Genomic DNA, 11515 nt, shown 5'->3' with positions numbered 1-11515 from the left:
ATTGTAATATTATGTATTTTTTTAAGATAATTTTTTATAATAAAATTTAGATATTAAGAAAAATCAAACATTTGTTTTCCTCTATCCTCAGACAATATAGTCGAAATAATGATTCGAAAATCCTTGCTGTAGGTTTAGCCATGTGTATCCCTGGATGGAACGTTCCAACATTGCACATTGTAATAATTACTGAATGCATCCTCTCTATCCTATCGAAAAATTAGAAATAATCGCTCACAGACAAGTAAGGAGTGAAAATCACTCGAATTCGAGCGGGAGAACACCACTCGATGTCATTCGAACAAGAACGAGTTTGCTTTACTCGTTTTCAATTGGGAGTAAGTTCGATTGAATTAATGCAGAGATAGCTAGAGATTTTATATCACTAGGCACAGCATTGAACTACTTGATATCCACATACCTAACAGAGGCATCTGGACCCGTGACACTCCACCTTTTAACGGTATAGCTGCCTATACTTTTCAGGCAGAAATCTTTGATGTCAGGAAGGTCATAGAGCTAGTGGTAAATAGAATCAATGAACTGATCGGACCGGTGACTATATGTATATGTCGATAGCCAAGCGGCCCTGACGGCTCTAAATTCATTTACAATATATATCTTTGACAGTTCTGGGATGCACGAATGCTCTGGAAAATGTTTAATCGTTTGTCAAACTCTGTTGGGTCCCTAGACACTGCAACATATCTGACAATAAATTGGCCAGACGCGGATCTAAGTCAGTAGATCTAGAGATTGAGAGTTCAGTGAAGCCACTATTATGTCACTTCTTCCAAGTACTGCATAAGCATTATCTTGGCTAACAGCATAACAGAACTGGCTAACTGAAAGGGGATGTAATGTCTCTAAAAGATTTGGCCGTTGAACTCCGTAAGGAGATCAAGGTCACTTATATCCATGACAAAGCTGGACTGGAAGCTTGTGATGGGCCGAATTGCAGGACACTGCAACAAAAACGCCATGACATACGAAGGGGGGGGGGGGGGGTTGTGACGACACTGAATCCTATTACAATTTAGTGTATAATTTACAGGGTGTGGTGAAAAACCTCCAACAGAGTCAAACGTCATAGTTTTTACATTTTTTTTTTAAATTTTATTGAATGAAAGAAAAAAAATGTCGAAAATAGCTTCAAATTTTAGAATAAGATTAGATTTGTTCGAATTGGCCACCTTTGGCACGAATTATGGCCTTCAAACGGCCAATGAAACCGTTACACGCTGCCCGAATGTTGCTCTGCGTTATTTTGGCCCATTCCCGGCGAAGCGCTTGTTTGAGGTGATCGACACTTTGGTATTTTTTAGTGCCAACTTTGCCTTCCAAAATACTCCAGACACAATAGTCCAACGGATTGGTATCCGGAGATTTTGGTGGCCATTGTGCGCTGGAAATGAAGAGAGGAATTTCATTTTGTGCAATGGTAACTGAAATTTTAACGGATTTTATTGTTTTTGAGAATTGCCAAATTCATTTTGAAACCTTTAGTGGGTGGCACGTGCTGTAGGAATGTCTAAGGTCTGCGGCCAAAAATTTTGCGAGCCCAAGGCTTTAGTACACCCTCCAGAATATTTTCGCGGTAATATTCGGCATTTATTCTGATGCCACGGTCGATTAATACGAGCGGAGAGCGACCATCGGCTGTTATGGCGGACCACACCATCACCATGGCCGGCGCTTGAGTTCAGCTGACCTCTTTGGCAAATAAACACGATCATTTTGTTTGTTTAAAAACTGCTGGACAGCGAATGTTTTCTCATCGGAGAAAATCAAATTAGGCAGTTCACCACTTTCGGCCAGACGAAGCAACTCTTTACCTCTTTTGAGTCTATTTTCTTTCTGTTGCGTTGTAAGTTCTTGCACTCTTTGGAATTTCAATGGCTTTACCCCGAGCTCATTTGTCAATATTTACCGAATGGAATATTGCGATATGTTCAGCTCACGAGCCATTTTTCGGCCATTGCTATACGGGTTTCGATCAAGTCGCTTCTTTACTTTTCGAACCATTTCTGCTGATGTTGCTGTTTTCATCCATCCGGGCTACGCTACTAGTATCACGGTTACGAACGATGGTACGAGACACAAAAGATTTATTCACATTTAAATGTAGGAGGGCTCCAACGATAGCCACTTGTGGTTTGCAAGCCAAATATAAAGAAATCACACTATCACGCATGAATTTCATAACGAATAACTTTTTTTTCTGGAAATAATGAGCTGTCACTGGAATAATTTTAACAGCTGTCGGACGAGTGGCTTAGAAATGACAGCAGTCTGAAGTTGGTTGCAGTTTTTTCATCTCACCCTGTATATATCACAAATTGTTTGGATTTTTTTTGTAAACGAAAAAAGCGACAACTGAATGTTTAACGATAAGATAAAGATAAGAATAAAATGCATAAAATATGCTCTTCATCGTAAGTGAATATTTAAGAGTCGATACTTAACAATAACAGGCTGAAAATATTCGATTTCATTTGCCCCTTGGCACGGTTTTATCCATATAAATAATTGGTATGATGTGAACTCACCTAGTTTAATTTTCATTACGCCGTAAATTATGCTTTAGATTCACTATTTTCCTTCTCCATCAAGGGTGATTTCATAAAAGTGCTGCCAAGTCTAGTTACACATGAAAGCTGAAGCTCATTTAGTCGTGTTCGTTGATTTAGTCGGTCGTGAAATGTCTATTTGCCCTGTTTGAAGTGTTTTCTGTGTTAAAAAATGAAAGAAATTAATGAGAAATAGTGTTTAGTTCATAACGTGAGGATAATAAACAATGAGAAATTGATATAAATTGTTTCAAATATGGAATCTCATAAGAAAATGAGTTAGCAAATGGGAATAGAAAATGTGAAAAATATTCTTGCAAGCTTGCTGCCTAGTGTTGCCATATTTCAGTTTAATGCAAATGAAGTAACAGGTGATTTTCACTCCTCCATATCCTCATTCACAACAATTCAACATTCTCCATTATTTTCTATTCTAAACAAACGAATGACATGAATAATGTCATCTCGATGAGAGAATAAAAAGCAACAACACTAACATCAAAAAGTTCATAGCGAAAGCGAAAACAAGCGCTTCTTGACTTTCATTCCTTTTTCAAATCAAATAATTTTTTGCCTTCGAAACCAAACATATTTGTTCACGTTGTACTGCTGTCGCTCTTCTGGAAGCGGGTAAGTTATATTTCATTTATTTTTATCAAGGTTTTCATAAAAGAAAGTGAGACCGGTAATTTTATTTCATTGATAAATTCAGGTGCTGCGTGTGTGGTGCCTGAACTTTGAACTCGTTACCTCTAATTTCCAATTTCGGAAAATACACCGTGCTTTCTATTTCACATCACCATCCTTATCATTGCTATGGCTTACTGCGCCTGTCTTGTACTTGACCGAGACATGCATTTCTCCCCAATGGCTGGCAGGCAGGCAGACTGCCTGAGTTTTGTTTTTGGTTTGCCCACAAAATTTTGTTTTTCTCGCTTTTTTCGACATTTGTTTGTTGTTATTGCTATGACGGTTTTCAATGAATCCATGAAAGGCCCCCAAAGCCCCCAATGATGACTATTTTTGTGTGTGCGTTTTTTTTTTTTTTGAATTTCCTCTCTTTACTTTCTTGGAGATTTTCGCATGTGCATTATGGCCCAAGTGTGGTGGTTCCTTCTCGACTCGATTCAGTTCTCTACTGGCTCTTGTCTCATGGTGTACTATCCGTTGTCGCAAATCTCGTTAATCGAAAGAAAGTGTCCAACTCAGGTGATCTCGAAAATCGTTAGTTATTTCTTTTGCTGGCGAAGTGAAGTGGTCGGTTTTCTTTGGATATATTTTCTTTTGTATTTTTGTATTCGGTTTATGAATCTTTAATACAAGCCCCCCATATTAGATTTATTGGGTGCTCGTTAGTGCAAAGAAAAAAGGTGGAAGTTTTCCAAAGAAAAAAGCGATTTAAACAAAAACTTTGTTGTTTGTTAGCCAATTTGATTTCCATACAAGCCATTGTGTGCATTGGTTTTTTGTGTTTCTGTTGCTACCGACTTTGAAATATGCATCCATTATGCATCAGTGCTTCTATTGTTATTAGAAAGAATAAAAAATAAAATAAAAACCAAGGAAATAGTGAACGTTGGCCAAAACAAATAGTACGCGATTTTCCATAAGTTATCACGTGTTCGATTACCACAAATCCAACTGTCATAAAGAAACTGTTTTCAAATTGGATATTAGATACAACATTCTCAATATTGGTAAGAAGACTTTGTACAGACAACAGCTTACCTTGTTTCTTGCTAATGTTTCTTTTCCTGTGTTTAAAGATTTGTTAGACAGAATTTTGTTCAGTTTAGAATATTTAAAGAAATTCGTTTTGTTCAACTGCAATGCTAATTTTTAATCCGATATTATTTAATATATATATTTTTTTAATTTAAAATAACTAAGAATATTCACTAGGCCATATGGCTTGAAATATTGCAAAGGCATGACGAGAAATGAATACTGGCTTAGAAAGAAAAATATATTTTGAAATCAATATTGAACATCTGGTGTTATTGGTGTAAAATTATATGCAGTTGATTTTTTGATTGAAAAGGTAACAACAGTTTTAGCTGTATTAGCTTTACAACGTGCAGTTCAAGATTGCAAAAAAGATTGCTTCGAATTTAATCTACAGGATGAGAAATAAAACTGCATCAAAGTCAAACGTCATAATTTTTAATTTTATTGAATGAAAGCCAAAAATATCGAAAATAGCATTCAAATTTTAGAATATGTTTAGATTTGCTCGAAATGGTCACCTTTTGCACGAATTATGGCCTTCAAACGGCTAATGAAACCGTCACACGCTGCCCGAATGTTGCTCTGTGGTATTTTGGTCCATTCCCGGCGAAGCGCTTGCTTGAGGTGATCAACACACAATAGTCCAACGGATTGGTATCCGGATATTTTGGTGGCCATTGTGCGCTGGAAATGAAGCGAGAACATAATTTTTTAACCATTATTGGGTGGCACGTGCTGAGTGCGATGGTGATGAGTCCTGTTGGAATGTCCAAGGTCTGCGGCCAAAATGTTTGCGAGCCCAGTACACCCTCCAGAATATTTTCGCGATAATGTTCGCCATTTATTCTGTCACCATGGCCGGCGCTTGAGTTCTGGTGGCCAACCGAAGGTGCACATTTTCAGCTGACCTCTTTGGCAAGTAAACACGATCATATTGTTTGTTTACAAACTGCAGGACAACGAACGTTTTCTCATTGAAAAAAAAAAAAAAACCAAAGAAAACCAAATTCGGCAGTTCACCACTTTCGGCCAAGTGAAGAAACTCTTTAGCTCTTTTTGGAATTTCAATGGCTTTACCCCGAGCTCATTTTTCAATATTAATTTTTCAATATTTACCGAATGGAATATTGCGATATGTTCAGCTCACGGGCCATTTTTCGCCCACTGCGACGCGGGTTTCGATCAAGTCGTTTCTTTACCAACCATTTCTGCTGATGTTGCTGTTTTCTTCCGTCCACTTCTTTGACATCGGGCTACGCTACCAGTATCACGGTAACGAGCGATGGTACGGGACACAAAAGATTTATTTACATTTAAATGCTGGAGTGCTCTAACAATAGCCATCCATCACGAAATACTTTTTTCTGGAAAATTCTCACCAAAATGCTTTTGTGAACGCTTGTAAACAATATAATGAGCTGTCACTGGAATAATTTTAACAGCTGTCAGCCAAGTGGCTTAGAAATAACGGCAGTCTGAAGTTGGTTTTTTCATCTCACCTTGTATATTTTTTTTACCTTTAGGAACTCCTTTTAAAAAGTTAATATTTATCTAGAAAGTTGTTGATTGAGATGTTAGATATATCTTTGTTGTTTGGATTTATAACGGTCTATTTTCTTTCCCGTGAAAAATTATAAAAAAACTTGATCTTTGGACATTTTTGAAGATGAAATTTAATTGCTTTTTGTTCTGTTTCACAATAGCTATAACTTTTTTCTCAAATAGAAAATCAAATTTTTAAACTTCAAACTTTTGTGCTTCATGTATTTTCATAACCGTTACTATTATCTCTACTTTTTTATTATACCCTGCACCACAAGGTGGTCAGTGTAATGTCTTTGTGCATTTGTTTGTAACAGAAAAGAGGAAACGAGAGAGACCCATAGTTCCTTTTGATAATCTGCATAGAATCGCATTCTGAGTCCATATATGCATGTCCGTCTGTCCATGTATTTTTGCAAAACAAAGTACAGGTCGCCTTTATTGTCCGATCCAGATAAAATTTTGCATAAATAAATTGTTTGGTCCAATGGCGAAACCTATTGAAATTGGGGAAAATTGGTCAAAATTTTGATATAGCTCCCATATATATCTTCGTATATATCAGTCTTTGTCCGATATCAGTCGGTATTGCCGCCAGAGATATACCCTCAGCCTATGTTCGATTATCTAAATATATTTTGACTAGTGTTAAGGTTATTCAATCGTTTGACCCTCTATGGAGCAGATCCCGAAGGTATGGGCCAATATTGCCCATTTCCTATCGGACCCAAAATATGATATAAATTTTTCGACAGATGTGCCAAGTCTAAATGGAATCGGATGTTAATTTGGCGATTTATGAGCTTCATGGGTACTCAAAATTTCAATATTTTGTGGGGGAGGTACTTGATGGAGTGGATCGATATTGTCCATTTTCACACCTGTCCTAGCACTGACGCAAATATTAGGATTCGCAAAGTCGGAGCAAATTCGGATTAGCCTTTCTCTTTCTGTGCAAAAAAAATTGTTTTTTTTTTTTTTAAATTTCGACCTTTTGTGGCGGAGGTACCAGAAGGAGTGGGCCGATATTGTTCATCTTAACACCAGACCTTGGGTTAATATAAATATTGGGATGTGTGAAATTTGAAGACAATCGGACTCTTACATAACATTTTATGAAAGTTGTAATTATTCAAAATTTTGACCATTTGTGGGGGAGGTACTTGATGGAGTGGACCGATATTGCCCATTTTCACACCTGACCTAGCACTGATGCAAATATTAGGATTTGCAAAGTTGGAGCAAATTCGGATTATCCTTTCTCTTCCTGTGCAAAAAATATATTTTTTGAAAATTTCGACATTTTGTGGGGGAGGTACCAGAAGGAGTGGACCGATATTGCCCATCTCCGAACTCGATCTAAGTTTGACAAAAATATTACGTTGTAGCCAATTTGGACCAAATCGGATACTCCCTTCGAGAGTTATCGTGCGCACCAGCCAGCCAGACAGGCAGACAAACGGACGGACGGACATCGCTAGATCGACTCCAAATGTTCTGAAACGGATTTGGCCCAAAGATACCTAGGGTCTAAAACCATTATTTCGACTAGGCACGTTTTGACCGTATCAAATGATATATACCCTCTGTAGCCATATGGCTGAGGGTATAATTAAGTAAAGTTTTATATATAACGTTAATGGTGCACCAAATGAGTAGAACAAGCCAGAACTGGAAAGGCACAAATGTCTCGGCAAATTTTGTATAAATTGATTCAGAGGATATTCTTCTCACATTTTAGTTCCTTTGGACTTTAAATTGTAACTAAAATCATAGTTGATATGATTTAATTCTTACAAATTCCTCATAAAAATTTTCTTTAGTATGTGAAGCTCTAATAAATATGCAAAGTTGTGTAGGGCATCATAAAGTCGGCCCGACCGACTTTAAGACATTCTTTACTGTTTTTCTATTCACATATGCAGTTAATTTAGCTTTCTTATTTCGAATATAACGCGCATTGACCTACATTTCTTTTATTTATCTGATCACAAATTAAACAAATTCTGTCTGCTTTTTATTTGACTAAACACTTATTCGTTTAGAACTTCAGTTATTTATTTTTAAATTTGTTATGGCTTTAATTAAAAGATATTTCATTGGCTTGACAACAACAATATAAACTATTTTTTCATCCTCAATATATTTTTTTGTTTAAGGTAGCTCAGTGTAGGGACCCCAATAAAAACAGTTTTTTTCCATGTCTTATCTTAGACCTTTATTATAGAATAAAAAGTGTCAAATTACACTTAAATAATGGGCTACAGTGTGTGATTCTCTAACTCATTTTTTGAGTTGCCGAAAAAAATCGTTAAAATTAAAATGCCTCTAATTTCGGTGATTAACGAAATTTTTCGATTTTTTTTTTAAATAAAGTAGTCGCTAAATCCAATCAATAGCAACAATTGCAGGTTATGCGTGAGAAGTAATTAGAATCATTGATTACGTTTTACGAAGTAATTATGGACTTTTAAGTTAAAGAATTGTGTTTATTGGGCTCTTTTGTGTTACACTCTATTTTCGAACTCTCGTGCAGATTATTTAGAATCCTCTGGTCGCCAGATCTCAAGAAAAGAATATATGCAAAATGTTCTGTTTATTTTGAAAAAAGTTGGATCCCAGTCTATCACTCCACAACTATGCATCGAAACATCTTAGCTTACATATCGTACAATGAATTTTGTTTGTATCCAGCTAACATTTTATTCCGAATCTCTGCTAAAATTTTCGATTTTGGTTACGAATCCCTTTCAAAAATTGTTCCAATTTTTAGAAGAAATTTAGAGAAATCGGCAAATTCTAAAAAAACAATTAGAAATCTTGGAAAAAATCTCAAATCAGAGCCCTCAGAAAAAAATGTTAGTTGGATTATTAATCCACTTATAATCGTTCTGAACCATATTGTTGTGGTGTGGAAAAGGTTTCTTATTGTGTGAGTTGTTCGAAAAATGTGTGCCACCGCCTCATAAAATTTCCATCTAAGAGAAATGCAACTCCAGGTTGTGTGTGGTTTGAGGAGCACTATAACCTAGAGAATTGAGATTTTACCACCAAACAAGGTAACCAAGTACATTGGGGCTGTCTGTCCTCAGGTCATTCCTATTGAGTCATGATAGAAAAATACAGACAAATTTATTTTAGTGAACAATGTAGCTCCTGCCCTCTCTGGGGGTTAGTCAAAAATGATATACAGGGTGAGATGAAAAAACTGCAACGAACTTCAGACTTCTATTATTTCAAAGCCACTCATCCGACAGCTGCTAAAATTAATTCAGTGACAGCTCACTATATTATTTACAAGCGTACAAAAGCATTTTGGTGAGAGGTTTCCAGAAAAAAAGCCAAGCGGCCATGGTGATGATGTGGGCCGCCATAATAGCCGATAAATGCCGAATATTATCGCGAAAATATTCTGGATGATGTATAAAAGCCTTGGGCACGCAAACATTTTGGCCGCAAACCTTGGACATTCCAACAGAACTCAGCATCATTGTACTCTGCACGCGCCACCCAAGAATGGTTACAAAATGGGGTTCATCCCTTTCTTTTCCAGCGCACAATGGCACCAAAATCTCCGGATACCAAGCCGTTGGAGTATTGTGCATGGAGTATTTTGGAAAGCGAAAGCGAGTGTCAAGCAAGCACTTCGTCGGATAATCCGTTGGAGTATTGTGCCTGGAGTATTTTGGAAAGCGAAAGCGAGTGTCAAGCAAGCACTTCGTCGGAAATGGGCCAAAATACCGCGGAGCAACATTCGGGCAGCGTGCGACGGCTTCATTGGTCGTTTAAAGGCCATAAATCGTCTTTGGGCAAAACAAACTCTGCAAAGTTGTATCGCAATTGGCTAAATGGCACAGAATGTGATTCTAAAGGAACTATATGTCTATCATTATTAGATAATGAAAAAATCTGTTGTCTTGAAAATCCTCAATATTGGGGTCATCGTTGAACACTTACAAAATTCTGAATATTTTTTGAGAAATATAATTTTTTCAGTCAATCCATTTTGAAATGCTTGCAATTAAATAGCAAACTATGTACTTATTCAAACCTCATACTAACTGTACATTAAAGCCAATAAAATAAAAATGTACACATTTATAAAGTAATTTCCCAACAGTGTTGAGGAAAAAATGCGCATACGTTATTATAATATCAAAATTGACTTGTTGATCGAGAGAATTTTTGAAATTCCCTTGCGTTTTTCCTGCATATCATTTCCTTGTAACGAATCCTTTTTCCCCCAATGAAAAGAATGTCTCTGTGTACATCTAGACTGATAACAATAGTTGTGTAGAACATAGCTTGAACTTGGAATTTCTACACTTATTTTCACGCACACACACACACACATAAGAGAATAAACTTACTAAGGGTTTTTGTTTAATTTGTAATAGCTTACATACAAACATAGCTGCACAGCTACATATTTCAAATATTTTTCATTTGTCTCATACCGAGAACGCCTCCTCCTTTCCCACAATTTGACACTTTATTGTGTGCCATCCATACATCGTTCATATAAGCCACACAATAAAAAGGTTTTCTTGTTCGGCATTTGTTTTTTTTTGCCACATTATGGCTCTGTGCCCTTTTCCAATGCATACACTCGAAACAGAAAGTCCTTGCCCTTTTTTGTTAGTCGTTACAAATGAGATATTCACTTCCAGTATCAATTTATTTCTCGTCTTCCTCTTCTTTGGCATCTCCATTTTTGGTTTAGCTTTATTTTGCAGTTGAATGTTGTGTTACATGATTGTCGTAATTGTACTGTAAATACACTTGAATAACATGAATTATTCATACTTTGTTTCATTTTTTTTTTTCTATTTTCTTTTGATACATTTTTTGTGCTTAGCTAATGTTGCTTGGTTGGCTGACTGGTTGTTTACTGGTGACTTTCTACATTATTACTGGCCATCTCAAGAAACCTTTCTACACCCTTATAAATCTCTATCAAATTAGTTACAGGTTTTGCCTTTCGCAAGTACCCTTCACAATCTTCATCCATTTCTCATCTGCATTTCAACGGCGAACCAGCAAAATAAGAAGCAAAGGGTATAAGTGGAACTATTTCCATCACACATACAGAGGAGGATATAAGTGGTTGCAATGGTATTTGGATGAAGGTTCGTAGGAATACTTATTTTGTGTGAGTTTTTGTCTGTTTTGAATTGGCATATCCATAACTTTGGGATTTAGCGAAATTATGAAAGAGAATAAATACCAAAATGTTGAACTTAATGTCTTGAACAAAACTTTGGCCTAATTATTAAGCAAAATAATGTTTTTTGTTAGGGTCCCACAAATGATCGCATTTTTACCCAACTGCATGCCAGATATGATACCTTAATAAAAACTTTGACATGACATTTTAACAAAAGCTTTGGCATTTTCCCAAGTTCGGTGACATCTTTCCCAAACTTTTGCTCGAATAATGGAGATAAATGTTAAATTTACTACGAGAGAAAATCTGATAACAAAAAAACTAGAAAAAAAGTATTAGTTACCTCGAAAGCTGTAATATATCGGTAATGAATACGTATGCAGGTCCACATCTTCCGTATAAAGGTCATCATTTAAACGGTATTTTTGATTTTTTTTTAAGTTTCTTCCAAATGGCAGAGGGCTGAACGGCTGAACTTATCTTCTTTTTACTTGTTTTTGCTCTTTTA

At 36.3% G+C, this 11515-nt stretch overlaps 1 protein-coding gene across 1 annotated transcript in view; it reads left to right on the top strand.

The window, feature by feature from the left end:
* Positions 1–2739: 2739 nt before the first annotated feature.
* The window catches only part of LOC101896548 (phosphopantothenate--cysteine ligase), a 63677-nt gene continuing 54901 nt past the window's right edge, over positions 2740–11515 (top strand). Inside the window, exon 1 of the mRNA XM_020039336.2 lies at positions 2740–3200. The gene's annotated coding sequence lies outside the window, so the exon portion shown is untranslated. The remainder of the gene's footprint in view (positions 3201–11515) is intronic.

The sequence above is a fragment of the Musca domestica genome, unplaced genomic scaffold (genome assembly GCF_030504385.1).
Source record: "Musca domestica strain aabys unplaced genomic scaffold, Musca_domestica.polishedcontigs.V.1.1 1, whole genome shotgun sequence".
Taxonomy (NCBI): Eukaryota; Metazoa; Arthropoda; class Insecta; order Diptera; family Muscidae; genus Musca; species Musca domestica.
Note: the sequence above shows the minus strand (reverse complement) of the source record. Positions and strands in the feature narration are given on the sequence as shown.